The sequence below is a fragment of the Callithrix jacchus genome, chromosome 1 (assembly GCF_049354715.1).
Source record: "Callithrix jacchus isolate 240 chromosome 1, calJac240_pri, whole genome shotgun sequence".
In the NCBI taxonomy this organism is placed as follows: Eukaryota; Metazoa; Chordata; class Mammalia; order Primates; family Cebidae; genus Callithrix; species Callithrix jacchus.
In genome coordinates, this window is record NC_133502.1 from 88,023,938 (window position 1) to 88,043,028 (window position 19,091).

General features: G+C 42.2%; 1 protein-coding gene and 1 pseudogene across 2 annotated transcripts in view; one reads left to right on the forward strand and one right to left on the reverse strand.

The window, feature by feature from the left end:
• LOC100394900 (COBW domain-containing protein 1-like) overlaps positions 1 to 14,552 on the reverse strand; it is a 76,741-nt gene extending 62,189 nt beyond the window's left edge. Inside the window, exon 1 of the mRNA XM_078366079.1 lies at positions 14,129 to 14,552. The gene's annotated coding sequence lies outside the window, so the exon portion shown is untranslated. The remainder of the gene's footprint in view (positions 1 to 14,128) is intronic.
• A 231-nt stretch (positions 14,553 to 14,783) lies between these two features.
• Positions 14,784 to 19,091, forward strand: part of LOC103792665 (calponin-2 pseudogene) — a 56,846-nt pseudogene continuing 52,538 nt past the window's right edge. The window contains exon 1 of the transcript XR_008480901.2: positions 14,784 to 14,864. The product of XR_008480901.2 is annotated as a calponin-2 pseudogene (transcript). The remainder of the gene's footprint in view (positions 14,865 to 19,091) is intronic.

Here is a 19,091-nt window from a genome sequence, read left to right on the forward strand (position 1 = left end):
CAGATCGAGACCATCCTGGTCAACATGGTGAAACCCCGTCTCTACTAAAAATACAAAAAATTAGCTGGGCATGGTGGCGCGTGCCTGTAATCCCAGCTACTCAGGAGACTGAGGCAGGAGAATTGCCTGAACTCAGGAGGCGGAGGTTGCGGTGAGCCAAGATCATGCCATTGCACTCCAGCCTGGATAACAAGAGCGAAACTCCGTCTCAAAAAAAAAAAAAAAGAAGAAGAAGAAGAAGAAAAAAATCCTATGATGACAGTAATAGATGCAGAAAAAACATTTGACAAAATCCAACATTTCTTTTGATTTGTTGGAGTCTTGCTCTGTTGCCCAGATGGAGTCTTGCTCTGTTGCCCAGAAGGAGTCTTGCTCTGTTGCCCAGGCTGGAGTGCAGTGGCACGATCTCAGCTCACTGCAACCTCTGCCTCCTGGGTTCAAGCAATTTTCATGCTTCAGCCTCCCGAATTAGCTGGGACTACAGGCACCCACTACCATGCCCAGCTAATTTTTGTATTTTTAGTAGAGACGGGGTTTCACCATGTTGGCTAGGCTGTTCTCAAACTCGTGGCCTCAAGTGGTCTGCCCACCTCAGCCCCCCAAAGTGCTGGGATTACAGGCGTGAGCCACCATGCCCAGCCCCAACATTCTCTAAGGAAAATAAAACACTCTCAGCAAAGCAGGAATAGACATGTATGTACAACAGAAAAACAAAAAATCAGAGTATTGGTTGCCTCTGAAGATGAGGGTAGGAATAGATTAGGAAAGGTAGGGAAACAGACTTTCTGGTGTGATGGTCATGTTCTGTATTTTGACTGGGTTTGAGTTACACATGTGGATGCATTTCTCAAAACTCAGTCAATGCACACTTAAGATTTCTACATTTTCTTCTATATAAATTTACCTCAAAAGGAAACAAATAAGCAAATATTGAACTCTAATTAATGATACACATGCTGAAGTATTTAGGAGGAAATGAACTCATCTCTACAACTTACCCTGAAATACATTTAATAACATGAATTGATGCAAGGATAGAGAGACGAATAGATGGATAGGTATCCAACCAAACATGCGTGGTTAAATATTTATGGTATTCCATTATACGGATATGTCAGTTTGTTTATCCCTTCACCTGTTGGTGGATACTTGGATTGTTTCCCATTTGGGGGCTATTAAAAATAAAGCTGCTATGAACATTTGTGTGCAAATCTTTGTATGAACATATGCTTTCATTTCTCTGGGGTAAACATGTAGAAATGCAATGGCCTGATCATACAGTAGCTGAATGTTTAACTTTTTAAGAAATTGCCAAATTGTTTTTCCAAGTTGTTGTAACATTTTACATCCCCAGGAGACACAGAATAAAGAATTCCAATTTTTCCACATCCTCACCACCACTTGCTGTGGTCAGCAGTACACAGGAATAAACTATTGATTGTACTACCACATGGATAAATCTCAAAATAATTATGCTGAAAGAAGCCAGACTGAAAGAATACAAACTGTGCAATCCCATTTATACTACAGGTCTAGAAAACTCAAGTTCATATACAGTAATAGAAAGCAAATCAGTGGTTACCTGAGGACAAGAAGGTTAAAAGGGACAAGGAGGATTAGAAGAAATAGTTTACAAAAAGGCACAAGGAAACTTTAAATATGACAGATATGTTCATTATCTTGTGATGATTTTTACCTACATGCATATGTACGTTAACACTTATCAAATTGTAGACTTTCATTTATTTTACTGCAGGTTAATTATACCTCAATAAAGCTGTTAATACATAATACTAATGACAAAATCTAGATAATGGGTCTATGGAGAGGTACTATAAAAATCTCATAACACTTTTTAAAATAAAATATTTCATAGTCTTCAAAGTTCTATTAAAGTATCGTAGAACATGAATATAAAAATAACATTTAAGGAATTGGTAATTAACACCAGACTGTAAGAATCATTTGTTTGGTTCCCCAGTGTATTCTGAGCACAGAAAAATGACTCCTTAAAATCAAAAACTGTATTCTAACTGAATCTTCATCTTTCTATATGGCTCCTGGTATAATGGGGGTATGCAGTAAGTGGCCACTAAACACAAGATTCTATTATAAAGGGAAGGCTGGAAGATTAACATTTCAAAAACAGAATATGTTAATAGATAAGAAATCTGAACTTCTAATATTACACAAAAAATTACAAATTTGTCCAAGTATCATGATTTTGAAGAAAACAAATGAGAGACAAGGGAGGCTAAACTAAGAAGGGGCTATAAAGTACAGGTACTTCCTGTGTTACAAATGGAATTCTATCACACAAGTCACCTTTACTACCGCTTTTGCTTAATGCTCTCTTTTTTTTTTTTTTTTTAATTTTTTATTGGATTTTAGGTTTTGGGGTACATGAGCATAGCATGCAAGACAGTTGCGTAGGTACACACATGGCAGTGTGCTTTGCTTTTCTTCTCCCCTTCACCCACATTTGGCATTTCTCCCCAGGCTATCCCTCCCCCCCTCCCCCTCCCACTGGCCCTCCCCTTTTCCCCCCAATAGACCCCAGTGTTTAGTACTCCCCTTTCTGTGTCCATGTGTTCTCATTTTTCATCACCCACCTATGAGTGAGAATATGCGGTGTTTCATTTTCTGTTCTTGTGTCAGTTTGCTGAGGATGATGTTCTCCAGATTCATCCATGTCCCTACAAACGACACAAACTCATCATTTCTGATTGCTGCATAATATTCCATGGTGTATATGTGCCACATTTTTCCAATCCAGTCTATTATCAATGGGCATTTGGGTTGAATCCAGGTCTTTGCTATTGTAAACAGTGCTGCAATGAACATTCGTGTACATGTGTCCTTATAGTAGAACGATTTATAGTCTTTTGGATATATACCCAGTAATGGGATTGCTGGGTCAAATGGAATTTCTATTTCTAAGGCCTTGAGGAATCGCCACACTGTCTTCCACAATGGTTGAACTAATTTACACTCCCACCAACAGTGTAGAAGTGTTCCTTTTTCTCCACATCCTCTCCAGCATCTGTTGTCTCCAGATTTTTTAATGATCGCCATTCTAACTGGCGTGAGATGGTATCTCAATGTGGTTTTGATTTGCATCTCTCTGATGACCAGTGACGATGAGCATTTTTTCATATGATTGTTGGCCTCATATATGTCTTCTTTCGTAAAGTATCTGTTCATATCCTTTGCCCACTTTTGAATGGGCTTGTTTGTTTTTTTCCTGTAAATCTGTTTGAGTTCTTTGTAAATTCTGGATATCAGCCCTTTGTCAGATGGGTAGACTGCGAAAATTTTTTCCCATTCTGTTGGTTGCCGATCCACTCTAGTGACTGTTTCTTTTGCCGTGCAGAAGCTGTGGAGTTTCATTAGGTCCCATTTGTCTATTTTGGCTTTTGTTGCCAATGCTTTTGGTGTTTTGTTCATAAAGTCCTTGCCTACTCCTATGTCCTGGATAGTTTTGCCTAGATTTCCTTCTAGGGTTTTTATGGTGCCAGGTCTTATGTTTAAGTCTTTAATCCATCTGGAGTTAATTTTAGTGTAAGGTGTCAGGAAGGGGTCCAGTTTCTGCTTTCTGCACATGGCTAGCCAGTTTTCCCAACACCATTTGTTAAACAGGGAATCCTTTCCCCATTGCTTGTTTTTGTCAGGTTTATCAAAGATTGTATAGTTGTATGTATGTTGTGTTGCCTCCGGTGCCTCTGTTTTGTTCCATTGGTCTATATCTCTGTTTTGGTACCAGTACCATGCTGTTTTGATTACTGTAGCCTTGTAGTATAGTTTCAAATCCGGTAGTGTGATGCCCCCCGCTGTGTTCTTTTTGCTTAGAATTGACTTGGCTATGCGGGCTCTCTTTTGGTTCCATATGAAGTTCATGGTGGTTTTTTCCAGTTCTGTGAAGAAAGTTAGTGGTAGCTTGATGGGGATAGCGTTGATTCTGTAAATTACTTTGGGCAGTATAGCCATTTTCATGATATTAATTCTTCCTAACCATGAACATGGAATGTTTCTCCATCTGTTTGTGTCCTCTCTGATTTCGTTGAGCAGTGGTTTGTAGTTCTCCATGTAGAGGTCTCTTACGTTCCTTGTGAGTTGTATTCCAAGGTATTTTATTCTTTTTGTAGCAATTGCGAATGGCAGTTCGCTCTTGATTTGGCTTTCTTTAAGTCTGTTATTGGTGTAGACGAATGCTTGTGATTTTTGCACATTGATTTTATATCCTGAGACTTTGCTGAAGTTGCTTATCAGTTTCAGGAGTTTTTGGGCTGAGGCAATGGGGTCTTCTAGGTATACTATCATGTGGTCTGCAAATAGAGACAATTTGGCTTCCACCTTTCCTATTTGAATACCCTTTATTTCTTTTTCTTGCCTGATTGCTCTGGCTAGAACTTCCAGTACTATATTGAATAGGAGTGGTGAGAGAGGGCATCCTTGTCTAGTGCCAGATTTTAAAGGGAATGCTTCCAGTTTTTGCCCATTCAGTATGATATTGGCTGTTGGTTTGTCATAAATAGCTTTTATTACTTTGAGATACGTTCCATCGATACCGAGTTTATTGAGGGTTTTTAGCATAAAGGGCTGTTGAATTTTGTCAAATGCCTTCTCTACGTCGATTGAGATAATCATGTGGTTTTTGTTTTTGGTTCTGTTTATGTGGTGAATTACGTTGATACACTTGCGTATGTTGAACCAGCCTTGCATCCCCGGGATGAATCCTACTTGATCATGATGAATAAGTTTTTTGATTTGCTGTTGCAATCGGCTTGCCAATATTTTATTGAAGATTTTTGCATCTATGTTCATCATGGATATTGGCCTGAAGTTTTCTTTTCTCGTTGGGTCTCTGCCGGGTTTTGGTATCAGGATGATGTTGGTCTCATAAAATGATTTGGGAAGGATTCCCTCTTTTTGGATTGTTTGAAATAGTTTTAGAAGGAATGGTACCAGCTCCTCCTTGTGTGTCTGGTAGACTTCGGCTGTGAACCCGTCTGGACCTGGGCTTTTTTTTGTGTGGTAGGCTGTTAATTGCTGCCTCAACTTCAGACCTTGTTATTGGTCTATTCATAGTTTCAGCTTCCTCCTGGTTTAGGCTTGGGAGGACACAGGAGTCCAGGAATTTATCCATTTCTTCCAGGTTTACTAGTTTATGCGCATAGAGTTGTTTGTAATATTCTCTGATGATGGTTTGAATTTCTGTGGAATCTGTGGTGATTTCCCCTTTATCTTTTTTTATTGCATCTATTTGGTTGTTCTCTCTTTTATTTTTAATCAATCTGGCTAGTGGTCTGTCTATTTTGTTGATCTTTTCAAAAAACAAGCTCTTGGATTTATTGATTTTTTGAAGGGTTTTTCGTGTCTCAATCTCCTTCAGCTCAGCTCTGATCTTAGTTATTTCTTGTCTTCTGCTGGGTTTTGAGTTTTTTTGATCTTGCTCCTCTAGCTCTTTCAATTTTTATGATAGGGTGTCAATTTTGGATCTCTCCATTCTCCTCATATGGGCACTTATTGCTATATACTTTCCTCTAGAGACTGCTTTAAATGTGTCCCAGAGGTTCTGGCACGTTGTGTCTTCGTTCTCATTGTTTTCGAAGAACTTCTTTATTTCTGCCTTCATTTCGTTGTTTACCCAGTCAACATTCAAGAGCCAGTTGTTCAGTTTCCATGAAGCTGTGCGGTTCTGGGTCGGTTTCTGAATTCTGAGTTCTAACTTGATTGCACTATGGTCTGAGAGGCTGTTTGTTATGATTTCAGTTGTTTTGCATTTGTTGAGCAGTGCTTTACTTCCAATTATGTGGTCAATTTTAGAGTAGGTGTGATGTAGTGCTGAGAAGAATGTGTATTCTGTGGATTTGGGGTGGAGAGTTCTGTAAATGTCTATCAGGTTTGCTTGCTCCAGGTCTGAGTTCAAGCCCTGGATATCCTTGTTGATTTTCTGTCTGGTTGATCTGTCTAGTATTGACAGTGGAGTGTTAAAGTCTCCCACTATTATTGTGTGGGAGTCTAAGTCCTTTTGTAAGTCATTAAGAACTTGCCTTATGTATCTGGGTGCTCCTGCATTGGGTCCATATATGTTTAGGATCGTTAGCTCTTCTTGTTGTATTGATCCTTTTACCATTATGTAATGGCCTTCTTTGTCTCTTTTGAACTTTGTTGCTTTAAAGTCTATTTTATCAGAAATGAGAATTGCAACTCCTGCTTTTTTTTGCTTTCCATTAGATTGGTAAATCTTCCTCCATCCCTTTATTTTGAGCCTTTGTGTATCCTTGCATGTGAGATGGGTTTCCTGGATACAGCACACTGATGGGTTTTGGATTTTTATCCAATTTGCCAGTCTGTGTCTTTTGATTGGTGCATTTAGTCCATTTACATTTAGGGTTAATATTGTTATGTGTGAATTTGATACTGCCATTTTGATGCTAAGTGGCTGTTTTGCCTGTTAGTTGTTGTAGATTCTTCATTATGTTGAAGCTCTTTAGCATTCAGTGTGATTTTGGAATGGCTGGTACTGGTTGATCCTTTCTATGTGAAGTGCCTCTTTTAGGAGCTCTTGTAAAGCAGGCCTGGTGGTGACAAAATCTCTGAGTACTTGCTTGTTCGCAAAGGATTTTATTTTTCCTTCAGTTCTGAAGCTCAGTTTGGCTGGATATGAAATTCTGGGTTGAAAGTTCTTTTCTTTAAGAATGTTGAATATTGGCCCCCACTCTCTTCTGGCTTGTAGTGTTTCTGCCGAGAGATCTGCTGTGAGTCTGATGGGCTTCCCTTTGTGGGTGACCTGACCTTTCTCTCTGGCTGCCCTTAGTATTCTCTCCTTTATTTCAACCCTGTTGAATCTGACGATTATGTGCCTTGGGGTTGCTCTTCTTGCAGAATATCTTTGTGGTGTTCTCTGTATTTCCTGCAATTGAGTGTTGGCCTGTCTTGCTAGGAGGGGGAAATTTTCCTGGATGATGTCCTGAAGAGTATTTTCCAGCTTGGATTCATTCTATTTGTCCCCTTCTGGTACACCTATCAAACGTAGGTTAGGTCTTTTCACATAGTCCCACATTTCTTGGAGACTTTGTTCATTCCTTTTTGCGCTTTTTTCTCTGATCTTGGTTTCTCGTTTTATTTCATTGAGTTGGTCTTCGACTTCAGATATTCTTTCTTCTGCTTGGTCAATTCGGCTATTGAAACTTGTGTTTGCTTCGCGAAGTTCTCGTATTGTGTTTTTCAGCTCCTTTAATTCATTCATATTCCTAAGTTATCCATTCTTGTTATCATTTCCTCGAATCTTTTTTCAAATCTTTTTTCAAGGTTCTTAGTTTCTTTGCATTGATTTAATACATGATCTTTTAGCTCACAAAAGTTTCTCATTATCCATCTTCTGAAGTCTAATTCCGTCATTTCGTCACAGTCATTCTCCGTCCAGCTTTGTTCCCTTGCTGGTGAGGAGTTTTGGTCCTTTCTAGGAGGCGAGGTGTTCTGGTTTTGGGTGTTTTCCTCCTTTTTGCGCTGGTTTCTTCCCATCTTTGTGGATTTGTCCGCTGGTGTCTGCGTAGTTGCTGATTTTTCGATTGGGTCTCTGAGTGGACACCCAGAATGTTGATGATGAAGTATTTCTGTTGCTTGGTTTTCCTTCTACCAGTCTAGCCCCTTCACTGTACGACTGCTGAGGTCCGCTCCAGACCTTGCTTGTCTGGGGTGCACCTCTAGCAGCTGTGGCACAGCGAGGGATGCTACCAGTTTCTTTTTCTGCTATCTTTGTCCCAGGATGATGCCTGCCTAATATCAGTCTTTTGGATATAGAGGGGTCAGGGAGCTGCTTGAGGAGACAGTTTGTACTTTATAGGGGTTTAATTGCTGAGCTGTGCGCTCTGTTGTTCCTTCAGGGCTGTTAAGCTGCTATGTTTGATTCTGCTGCAACAGAGGTCATTAAAAAACCCTTTTTTTTTTTTTCTCAAATGCTCTGTGTTGAGGGGTTTGGGCTTTATTTTTGGATGTTCGATGAGGTGTCCTGCCCAGCTAGAAGGCAGACTAGCCACTGTTTGGTTGCCAGGCTCCGCCCTGCTGTTGTGTGATTCGCCCTGTTCCTATAGGCTCTGCTGTGGTCTCCGCCACGCCCTGCGGCGGAGTCTCTTCGTTGTAGCGTGTTGCCTCAGCAACGGCAGGCTGTGTCAGCAGTGGGCGTGTATCTCAGTTGGGGTGGGTTGCCTGGCAAGGGCTGGCTGTGTCAGCAGTGGGCGTGTATCTCAGTTGGGGTGGGTTGCCTCGGCAACGGCTGGCTGCGTCAGCAGTGGGCGTGTATCTCAGTTGGGGTGGGTTGCCTCGGCAACGGCTGGCTGCATCAGCAGTGGGCGTGTATCTCAGTTGGGGTGGGTTGCCTCGGCAACGGCTGGCTGTGTCAGCAGTGGGCGTGTATCTCAGTTGGGGTGGGTTGCCTCGGTAGTGGTGGACGCCCCTCCCCCACAGAGCGTCTCGGCCGTCTGCTTGGGATAGTTTGAAATCGCGGTTTTGTTCGTCCCACTGGGTATCCCAAACGATCTGTCCCTGCAATCCCCTGGGCTGGGCTACTGTGCAAGTCTCGTTCAGTCTCAAGTCCAGCCCTCTCAAGTCTCAGGTTGCCGGTTCAACAAGGAACCCGGACAAGTGCGCCCTGTGGGGATTGCTGGGTAGGGCCGGCCGCCGCCGCCCCGGCTGCCGGCTTCGCCAGGCAGACCTACTGCCTGGCGTCCCGTGTCTTTTTATACTTGGGAGTTTCCCCGTTCTGTGGGCAACAAAGATCAGTCTGGAAATGCAGCACTGACTCACCGTTTGCGGATTCAACGTGGGCTCCAATCCTGGGTTGTTCTCACAGCGCCATCTTGAGTCCCCTCCAGCCTAATGCTCTCTTAAAATGTACCCAACTGTGCATCTAAGTTCCTGGTGTCAATTGTTTCAAAAAAGATTTTGATGTCCTATAATCTCTGGGGGCAGGTTCAAAAATGTGTATTCATAACAAGCACCTATGGCTGATTCTGATGCAGCCTAGCTCTTAAACATGTGAAATGGTTGGGCACAGTGGCTCATGCCTGTAATGCCAGCACTTTGGGAGGCCAAAGTAGGCGCATTACTTGAGGTCAGGTGTTTGAGATCAGCTTGGTTGACATGGTGAAACCCATCCCTACTAAAAATGCAAAACTTAGCCGGGCATGGTGGCAGGTACCAGTAATCCCTGCTACTCAGGAGGCTGAGGCAGGAGAATCACTTAAGGCCGTAAGACAGAAATTGCAGTGAGCTGAGACCGTGTCACTGCATTCCAGCCAGGGTGACAAAGCAAGACTCCATCTCAAATTTTAAAAAAAGAAAAGAAAAAGAAAATACACGAAATGCTACATTGCCTGAGAAAGTTAGAAGAATAAATTTCAGATGAGTCTATGAAACATTACCACCTCTCTAACTAGATGATACATGGGAAGGGAAAATTATAAATAGAAGTGTATTAAAAAGTATACCTTACCAACATCAAAATTTGCCAAGAGTCAATTCTGGGATGAAGCTCAATTCCTTTTTACTTCCCTGAAAGACAGATTCTTCTAGCACTGAGTCTGCTTACTGTATTGAACCCAGGACAGTAGCACTCTTCTGCTGCATTATAATTAAACAGGTTATGGAAAACTCCTTATTCATATTAGGAAAATGCATTCAGAACTCCAAAGAATCATCTCAGCAACAAATTTTCAGAGCACCATCCGTTATTAGTAATGACTGAATACTAATTTGATATTATACTAACATGCTAATACTGAAATTTGCTGGATTATTACACAGAAGCCCAGCAAAAGCACACATTTACATAGGTCCTTCACGTTGGACCATAAAATATTATCTTAAAATTTTTCTATGCAGCATATTCTTTCCTCTTTTTTTTTTTTTTTTTTTTTTTTGAGACAAAGTCTTGCTCTGTCACCCAGGCAAGAGGGCAGTGGTGCAATCTTGGCTTACTACAACCTACACTGCCCAGCTTCAAGAGAGTCTCCTGCCTCAGTCTCCTGAGTAGCTGGGATTACAGGCAAGCGCCTTCATGCCCAACTAATTTTTCTATCTTATTTTTTTAGTAGAGATGAGGTTTCACCATGTTGGCCAGAATGGTTCCAAGTGATCTGCCCTCCTCAGTCTCCCTAAGTGCTGGGAAAACAGGCATGAGCCACTTCGCCTGGCCATCTAACTTCTATAACAGAAATTTTCAATGTTTTAAAAAATATCCTCTAAGTTTATCAAGTTACTACTTTTGAAATTCTGAAAGAATATTTTTTTAAAATACTCCACCTATTAAAGTTTCATTTATCAAAATATAACCAATTTCTATAAATAAAACACTGACACATTATTTTATTTTGAGACAGGGTCTCACTGTCTGTTGCCCAGGTTGGAATGAAGTGGCATGATCACAGCTCACTATAATTTCAAACTCCTATGCTCAAGCCATCTTCCCGCTCAGCCTTCCAAAGCACTGGGATTATAGGGATGAGCATCACACCTGGACAATGACTTATTTTTTAAATTATTTGATAAAGCCTAAAGTTAGAGGGGTCACACTACCTGTTTTCTAGACTAACTAAAGCTACAGTCATCAAGGCAGTGCAGTATTGGTGAAATGACAGACACGCAGATTGATGGGACAGACTAAACCCACACAATATTAAGTCTACTGGTTTGTTTGTTTCCAAAGTGCAAAGATAATTCATTTGAGAAAGAATAGTCTTTTGTAGCAAGTAGTGCTGAACAACTGTGTATCTGAATTCTCATGCAAACAAATGAAACTCGACCTTCAACACGTATCGCATACCTTACACAAAAAGAGATTCAAAACCTAAAACTACAAAATCTCTAAAAGAAAATGTAGGAGAACATGTTTGACTTTGGGTTGGGAAAAGATTTCTTAGATATGATTACCAAAAGCCATGATTCATAAAAGAAATATTTTATAAACTGGGCTTTACCTAAAATTAAAAATGTATGCTCTACAAAAGACAAAGTGGGAAAAGACTAAGAAAATATTTTCAAATCACATATCTGATGAAAAACTTGTATCCTTAATATTTAAACTTGTATCCTGCTGGGCATGGTGGCTCAAGCCTGTAATCCCAGCACTTTGGGAGGCTGAGGCGGGTAGATCACGAGGTCAGGAGATCGAGACCTGGTCAACATGGTGAAACCCTGTCTCTACTAAAAATACAAAAAAAACTTAGCTGGGCATGGTGGCGTGTTCCTGTAATCCCAGCTACTCAGGAGGCTGAGGCAGGAGAATTGCCTCGGCCTAGGAGGCGGAGGTTGCAGTGAGCCGAGATGGCGTCATTGCACTCCAGCCTGGGTAACAAGAGTGAAACTCCGTCTCAAACAAATAAAAAATTAAAAAATAAACTTGTATCCTTAATATTTAAACTACTCTCAAAACGCAACAAGAAGAAAACACTTTGGAAAACAGTTTGGCAGTTCCTTAAAAGATTACACAAAGAGTCAACATATGACCCAGTAATTCACTTGTACGTATATATCCAAGAGAATTTAAAACATACATCCACAAGAAAAAAAACTTGTTCATGAATATTCAGTTGCATTATTCATAATATCCAAAAGTTGATGTTTAGGAATAATCTCAACACCCAACAACTGGTGAGTATGGATAAACAAACTGTGGTCTATGAATACAATGGAATATTATTCAACTATAAAAGCAAATGAAATAGTCATACATCCTTCAACATGGAGGAACCCTGAAAATACATTAGGTTAAAGAAGCCAGAAACAAAAGGCCACATATTATATAATTCCATTTAAATGAAATTTCCAGAATTACCAAATCCAGAAAGACAGAAAGTAGATTACTAGTTGCCAGAGGTGGAATAGGGAGAAGCGGGAGGAAATCGAGAGTCACTCCTAATGGGCATGAGGTTTAAAGTTGGGGTTTTGAAGTGTTCTGGAATGAGATAGTGGGGATGATTGTCACTATACTCAATATCGTGATTACACTAAAAAATACTGAATTGTACATTTTAAAAGGGTGAAATTTATGGTATATGAATTTAATCTCAATTTTTAAAAACCCACACAACCCAATTTAAAATGACCCTGCAATCTCACTCTTAGGTATTTATCCAAGAGAAATAACAATTATGTTCACACAAACACCTGTACATGAATGTTTATGACAGCTTTATTCATAACCTCCAAAAATTGAAACATCCTTCAACTAGCAAACAGATAAATACTTACAGTCAGGAGGGCTTTGGGAGGCAGAGGCAGGCAGATCACTTGAGGTCAGGAGTTCAAAACCAGCCTGGCCAAGTGACAAAACCCCATCTCTACTAAAATACAACAATTAGCCAGGCAGGATGGCATGCCTGTAGTCCCAGCTACCCGGGAGGCTGAGGCATGAGAATAACTTGAACCTGGGGGGGCAGAGGTTACAGTGATCCAAGTTCATGCCACTGCACTCCAGCCTGGGCGACAGAATGAGACTCTGTCTCAAAAACAAACAAACATACAGTCCATCCACAGAATGAAATACCACTCAAAAATACAGAAATGAAATTCACTAATGTATGCAACATATGAATAAATTAAAGTCAGACCCAAAAGGCTACATACTATATAATTCCATTTATATGCACTCTGGAAAAGATAAAACTAAAGGGATGGAAACTGATGACTGGCTGCCAGGAGGCGGGGTGAGGTCAACTACAAAACTGCGAGAATTCGGGGTGCCTGATGAAACTTTATTAGTGTCATTATTGTGGTGGTGGATACATGCCTCTTAGCATTTGTCAAGACAAAACTGTATCACAAGGGTGAATTTTATTGCATGTAAATTTTAAATAAAAAAATAAGTTGATTAATCACTCTAGACAAACCTCCACCCTGAACGTAGAAGCAAGGTTCCACTACAGATCAAAGTTCACCTCAAGTATTCTTAAGGCTTCCTTCTGAGGTAGATGGAGCCAAATTATTTTCACTTGGCAACTGATAAGCAGCATAGACAAAACAGTCTGCAAGTTCCTAGTACTAATCAAACAGGCTGAAACAGCTATCTATGTCCCTAGATTTTTGTAGTTCACTCACTCTCCATCATTTTACTAGCTCCCCACGGTAGCAACATTCTTTAAAATCAAACTAAATTGCCTGTTTACATCATCTCATAAACAAGAAGAGTCAAGAGAAGTATTTCAGAAGAAGGCTGGAAGTGTGTGCATAGCCAAGAATAAATTACTTTAAATATATATTTAAATATACATACTATGCACACACAAAATTAACTCTCACTTTGGCCTGGGAAATTCATTTCATAAAGGAGTCTAATTTCTAGCGGGTGTTTAAAATAAACAAGTGCATAATACAAAAACAGAAACACTAAAAATGAGGTTCTCAATAAGGCAGAACTCCAAACTAAACGCACCGAAGGAAAGCTGGGTCCGTCACCACCTCGGCAGCGTGAGGACCGGTTCAGCCCCATCTTTTGCAGGTCTGAGACACTGCACCGCACGCCTTGGCTTTTCTTTAAAATTCAGCAGTTTACTCCGACCCACATATCCAAAAGTCTTGAAATGTGACACATTCCTGGGTCAGGCTGTAAACTCTAACACGCACGCACGCAACCGTTTGAGTTACTCTGCACGTGAGTTTCCTTTTTGTTATCTGCCGAACCCAGGTGAGCGAGATGGTGTCCGGGTCCTAGGGCCGGAAGGGGGAGCGCAGAAAGCACCATGGGTCTAGCTGGGAACTGAGGCTAGGCTAGGGAAGCAAGAAAGCGAGCGGTCCGGGTCACACCGCCCTGCCTTCATGTGCGAGGCAGCATGCGACACGCGTGGGCTCTCTAGGGCCTTCGTCAAAACCCCAAGGGGGCAAAGGATAGGGATGGGACCCAGCCCAGCAGCACGTCGTCTCGCCGCGTTGCCCCGCGCGGCTTTCCGGACCGCGAGGCGCCAGGGGTAAAGAAGGGCCCCTCGCCGGGAGTTGAACGCCGGGCCCTTCCGCCGCTCCGCTAGGAAAATAACAGACCTTTTCATCTCGCACTCATGACCCTCTCCTTCCCCCCAAAATATAAACAACTCAAGGGCGGAGGCCCAAGAACTGCCGCCCGGCTTTACGTAACTTGACCCAGAGGCGGGCGGAGGCAGGTGGCTGCTCCGGGCGAGCAAGGTGCTCGAAGCCCCGAGAACACCGGACCCGGCTCGGGCAGCGAGACGGCCTGGAGGCAGGCGAGGCCGGGGAGCGGCGGCTGCCTCGTTCCCTTTCCAGATGCCCAGAGAGAGCTGGGACGTGTCCAGGTCCACCACATAGTCCCCCAAGAATCGGTTCAACACGTCCACGACCACCGACTCGAAAACCAGGGTCTTCAGCCGCGGTGAGCACGGCAGCCGGCCGGTGCGCTCCTCCTCCCTCCGCCTTCCCCACGCCCCTTCCTCGAGGCCGTTCGGTTCACCGGCTCCGGGGCAGCTCCGGCAGCGGCGCCCCCACTGGTAGGACGCGCAGCCCCAGCGCCAGCGCAGCCAGGGGAGGGGGCGGTCGCTTGCACCACGCGTGCACAGGTCAGCGCGCGGGTGGAGGCGGAGCGCTGCGCAGACCTGGGCTTGCCGCCGTAAGCGGGAGAACGGGCGGCTACGCCGCCGCGGCTCTGGAGAGTGCGCTTTGTGCGCAGAGCCTGGCTCCCATTTCCTGCTGGCCCCGCCTCCTCCTCATCGCCTGGCAACGGGACACCAATCAGGAGCTACAGGATTTTTTCCGCCCCCGCCCTTTCTCTCAGATCTGAGTCCGTAACGGCCCCCCGGGGCGGAGCGGTTGCGCCGTTGAAGCCGATCACGCTACCAGAAGGTGTCCTGGAGGAACAGGTATAGAAGATGATCACTTAATAAGTATGGGACTTTTACTGATCTAACCTGACAGAGTCCTGTGCTCCGTCTCAGTTAATGCTTTAAAAATTGTAAACAGTAAAAAGTTATTTGGATCCTGGCATGGTGGTGCATTGCCTGTAGTCCCAAGCTACTCGAAGGTTGATAGAGAGGATCCCTTGAGCTCAGGAGTTCGGAGCTGCAGTGAACTATAATGGTGCCACTGTACTCCACTCCGGGTGACACAGAGAAAAAAAAATTCTTTAGACTTATGTGTTCCAATCCTTATAAAAAGAGAAAAATTCACTGGAAGGGGAGTGCAAACAAAAAGGTAAAAACTTTATAAGAATCTTAAGGCCAGGCATAGTGGCTCAGGTCTGCAATCCCAGCACTTTGGGAGGCCAAGGCGGGCAGATCACCTGAGGTCAGGAGTCAGAGACCAGCCTAGCCAACATGGCAAAACCTCATCTCTACTTTGTATACGAAAAAAAAAAAAAAAAAAAAAATTAGGCATGGTGGCACCCGCCTGTAATCCCAGCTATTTTCCCAGGCAGGAGAACTGCTTGAACCCCAGAGGTGGAGGTTGCAGTGAGCCAAGATCGCACCATTGCACTCCAACCTGGGCAACAAGAGTCAAACTCCATCTCAGAAAAAAAAAAAAAAAAAAAGAATCTAATTAAGCAGGGCAGGGGGAAGTGTAAATTTCCACAATCTTTCTAAAAGGCAGTTCCTAAACATTTACAAACTGACATAGTACATACGTATATACATGTATACAGTGTATGTACATGTATATCATATGTACGTACATGTATATATGACTGACTCAGCAATCCCACTTCTACAAATTTACCGTAAGAAAATAATTATAAAAATCCAAAAAGCTATTCCCACAGGAACTTTTTTTTTTTTGAGATGGAGTCTCACTCTTGTCACCCTGGCTGGAGTGCAGTGATACAGTCTTGACTCACTGCAACCTCCACTCCCAGGAGGGTTTAAGCGATTCTACTGTCTCAGCCTCCAAGTTGCTGGAATTATAGGTAGGTGCCACGACACCTGGCTAATTTTTGTATTTTTAATACACATGGGTTTTCACCATGTTGGTCAGGCTGGTCTCAAATTTCTGACCTCAAGTGATCCACCCGCCTAGGCCTCCTAAAGTGCTGGAATTACAGGCATGAGCCACCATGCCCAGCCAAGAACATTATTTAAAGCATTGTTTATAATAGCAAAAAGAAATGGAAATGATCTAAATATCCATTAATAGGGAAGCTGGTTAAGTAAACATACACATGTAATGCGTTACTATACAGGCATTAAGATGATAATGAAAGTCTATACCAGTGTGGAAAGATGTCAATAATATATGCTCATGAGAAGCAAGATGCAGAATAGTATCCCACTATTTATAAAAATCTATGAGTTTTTAGGTGTGTAGAGCATTTATGTGCAGAAAGAAATCAAGAAGTATGCTCACTAAATATTAGCAGTGCTTATCTCTATATTGTGAGACTTCTGGCAATATGCATATTTTCTGTTCTTTCAAGTTTAATTTTTTTATAGTGAGCATGTATTATTTTGCCCTTCTAAATTGGTGAGGAAGGATGTGTCAAAAATGCTATTATGTTGTATGTTATAACTCCTTGGGAAAACTATATATGCATATTGATGAATTGCTGTGAGCAGGGTCTGAACGTTATTGGGTAATTGATAGACATGGATGTGAACTCTCAAAAGCCTATCAAAAGACATGAGCAGGTATTTCTTGAGGAGTATATACAGATGGAAATAAGCACATGAAAACATGTGCGACATCATTAGCCATTGGAGAAATGAAGAGGAAAACCACAATGAGATATCAGACTATCTTATCATATTATACCTATCAGAATGGTTGAAAAAAAATAGTGACAATACTAAGGCTGGTTAGGATATGGAGAAACTGGATCATTATTCACTGGAGGTGGGATTTTGAAATAGTTAAGCTCTCTGGAAAACAATTGGCAGTTGCCACAAAAACTAAACATGCACTTACTGTATGACCCAGCAATTGTACTCCTGGATATTTATCCGAGAGTAATGAAATCTTATGGATCACACAAAAACCTGTAACATTAATAGCTAAAACTTGGAAACAGCCCAAATTTTTTTCAACTGGTGAATGGTTAAACAAACGTGGTACATCCATACTGTGGAATACTCAGCAATAAAGAAGGCAAACTATGGATAAATGCAACAACTTGGATGGATGTCAGGGGAATTATGCTGAGTGAAAACCTGTATATTTGTAAAACATGCTTGAAGTAACAAAATTATAGAGATGGAAAACAAATTAGTTCTTGCCAAAGGTTAGGAATGAGTAGGATGGATAGGTGTGGCTACATACGGATAGCAGGAAGGAGCCTTACATTCATAATACACTTTTATATCTCAGTTGTGGCAGTGGTTACATAAAATTGCATAATACTACACACACACCTGTAGTGCAAATAAAAGTGGAGAAATGTGAAAAAGCTCCATGGATAGTACTTTCTTTTCTTGCTTTTTTTTTTTTTTTAAAGACAGAGTTTCACTTTTGTTGCCCAGGCTGGAGTGCAATGGCACAATCACGGCTCACCGCAACCTCTGCCTCCTGGGTTCAAGCGATTCTCCTGCCTCAGCCTCCAGAGTAGCTGGGATTGCAGGCACGCACCACCACACCTGGCTAATTTTGTATTTTTAGTAGAGACGGGGTTTCACCATGTCAGTCAGGCTGGTCTCGAACTCCCAACCTCAGATGATCTGCCTGCCTTGGCCTCCCAAAGTACTAGGATTACAGGTGTGAGCCACCGCACCTGGCCCTAATATCTTCATTTTCTGAGTGTGATACTGCATTATAGTTACATAAGATGTTACCATTGAGGAAAACTGGGGTGAAGGGTACATGGGACCTCCATATACATTTTTTGACACTTTCTATCAAACTATAATTATTTTTAAAATAACTTTTAAAGGGTCTGCTGAGTCGAAGTCAACCAGGAGGTGCCCCAGAAGATGAGATAAGCCTGAGAGTTAACAGCTTCTACATGATAACTTAATATCCCTGCACAGGGTGCTTGGTAAAAATGTTAAAGAAAGAAAAGTATCTGAATGTGGTGCCTTACCAACATGTATTCAAATATCAATTATGCTGTGATCCCAGTAAAATACCAGAAAGAGGAAGGTACAAGAAGGGATCTCAAGGACCTTCCTCTGATTCTAAATACTTAAAACAGTCTGGGCATGGTGGCTCATGCCTATAATCCCAGTACTCTGGGAGTCCAAGGCAGGTGGATCACGAGATCAAGAGATTGAGACCATCCTGGCCAACATGGTGAGACCGTATCTCTACTAAAAATACAAAAAATTAACTGGGCGTGGTGGCAGATACCTGTAATTCCAGCTACTTGGGAGACTGAGGCAGGAGAATTGCTTAAACCTGGGAGGCGAAGGTTGCAGTGAGCCGAGATCGCGTTACCACACTCCAGCCTGGCGACAGAGCGAGACTCCGCCTGAAAAAAAAAAAAAAAAAAAAAAAAAACCTCACAGCTGAGCTCTGCTCAGAAAAAGAGGGTCCCAAATACTGATGTCCATCTCAGGTTTTTACATGGCTGTTATTAAAAGCTGATTCCTTGTTATTCCGCTTTGTGCTCACATATCACCTAATCATAGAGGTGAGGACTTCCCTGATCTCTCAGTTTCAAATAGCCAGCAGTAATGCTCTGCTATATGACTTTAGCAGCACCTTAATCTAGCTTGCATTTTTTTCCCAACACTTGCGGAATCAGCATTACCTCACTGTCTTAAAACAGTCAGAACCAGCCTCATTATTCCCCATCCTTAGGAGATTTCATCTCAGAACACAGAGACACAGGGACCAGCCAAGCATCCACTCTCCTCAGAAATCTGAGTTTCGGTTTGAGGGCTCCTCTTCTAAATTTCCAAGCCTGTCCCTTTGCTCACTCAACCCTTGGGGTTGTATCTGCTTTCTGTAGTAACTGCCTCCTCAATACCTTAGAATTCTCTCTTTACCTTTTCACTACCTAATTATGTATCAATTAACAATTCTGTACATACCTCTATCTATAGAAAGGGGAGTTGGGGCCTGCAGCTGAGTCTGTAGCAAGGAGATATTTAGCTGAGAGAGGGAAGCCATATCATCAAAGGGAGTAAATGCAAATTATGAGTGAGGAGGGAAGCCAGGCTCAG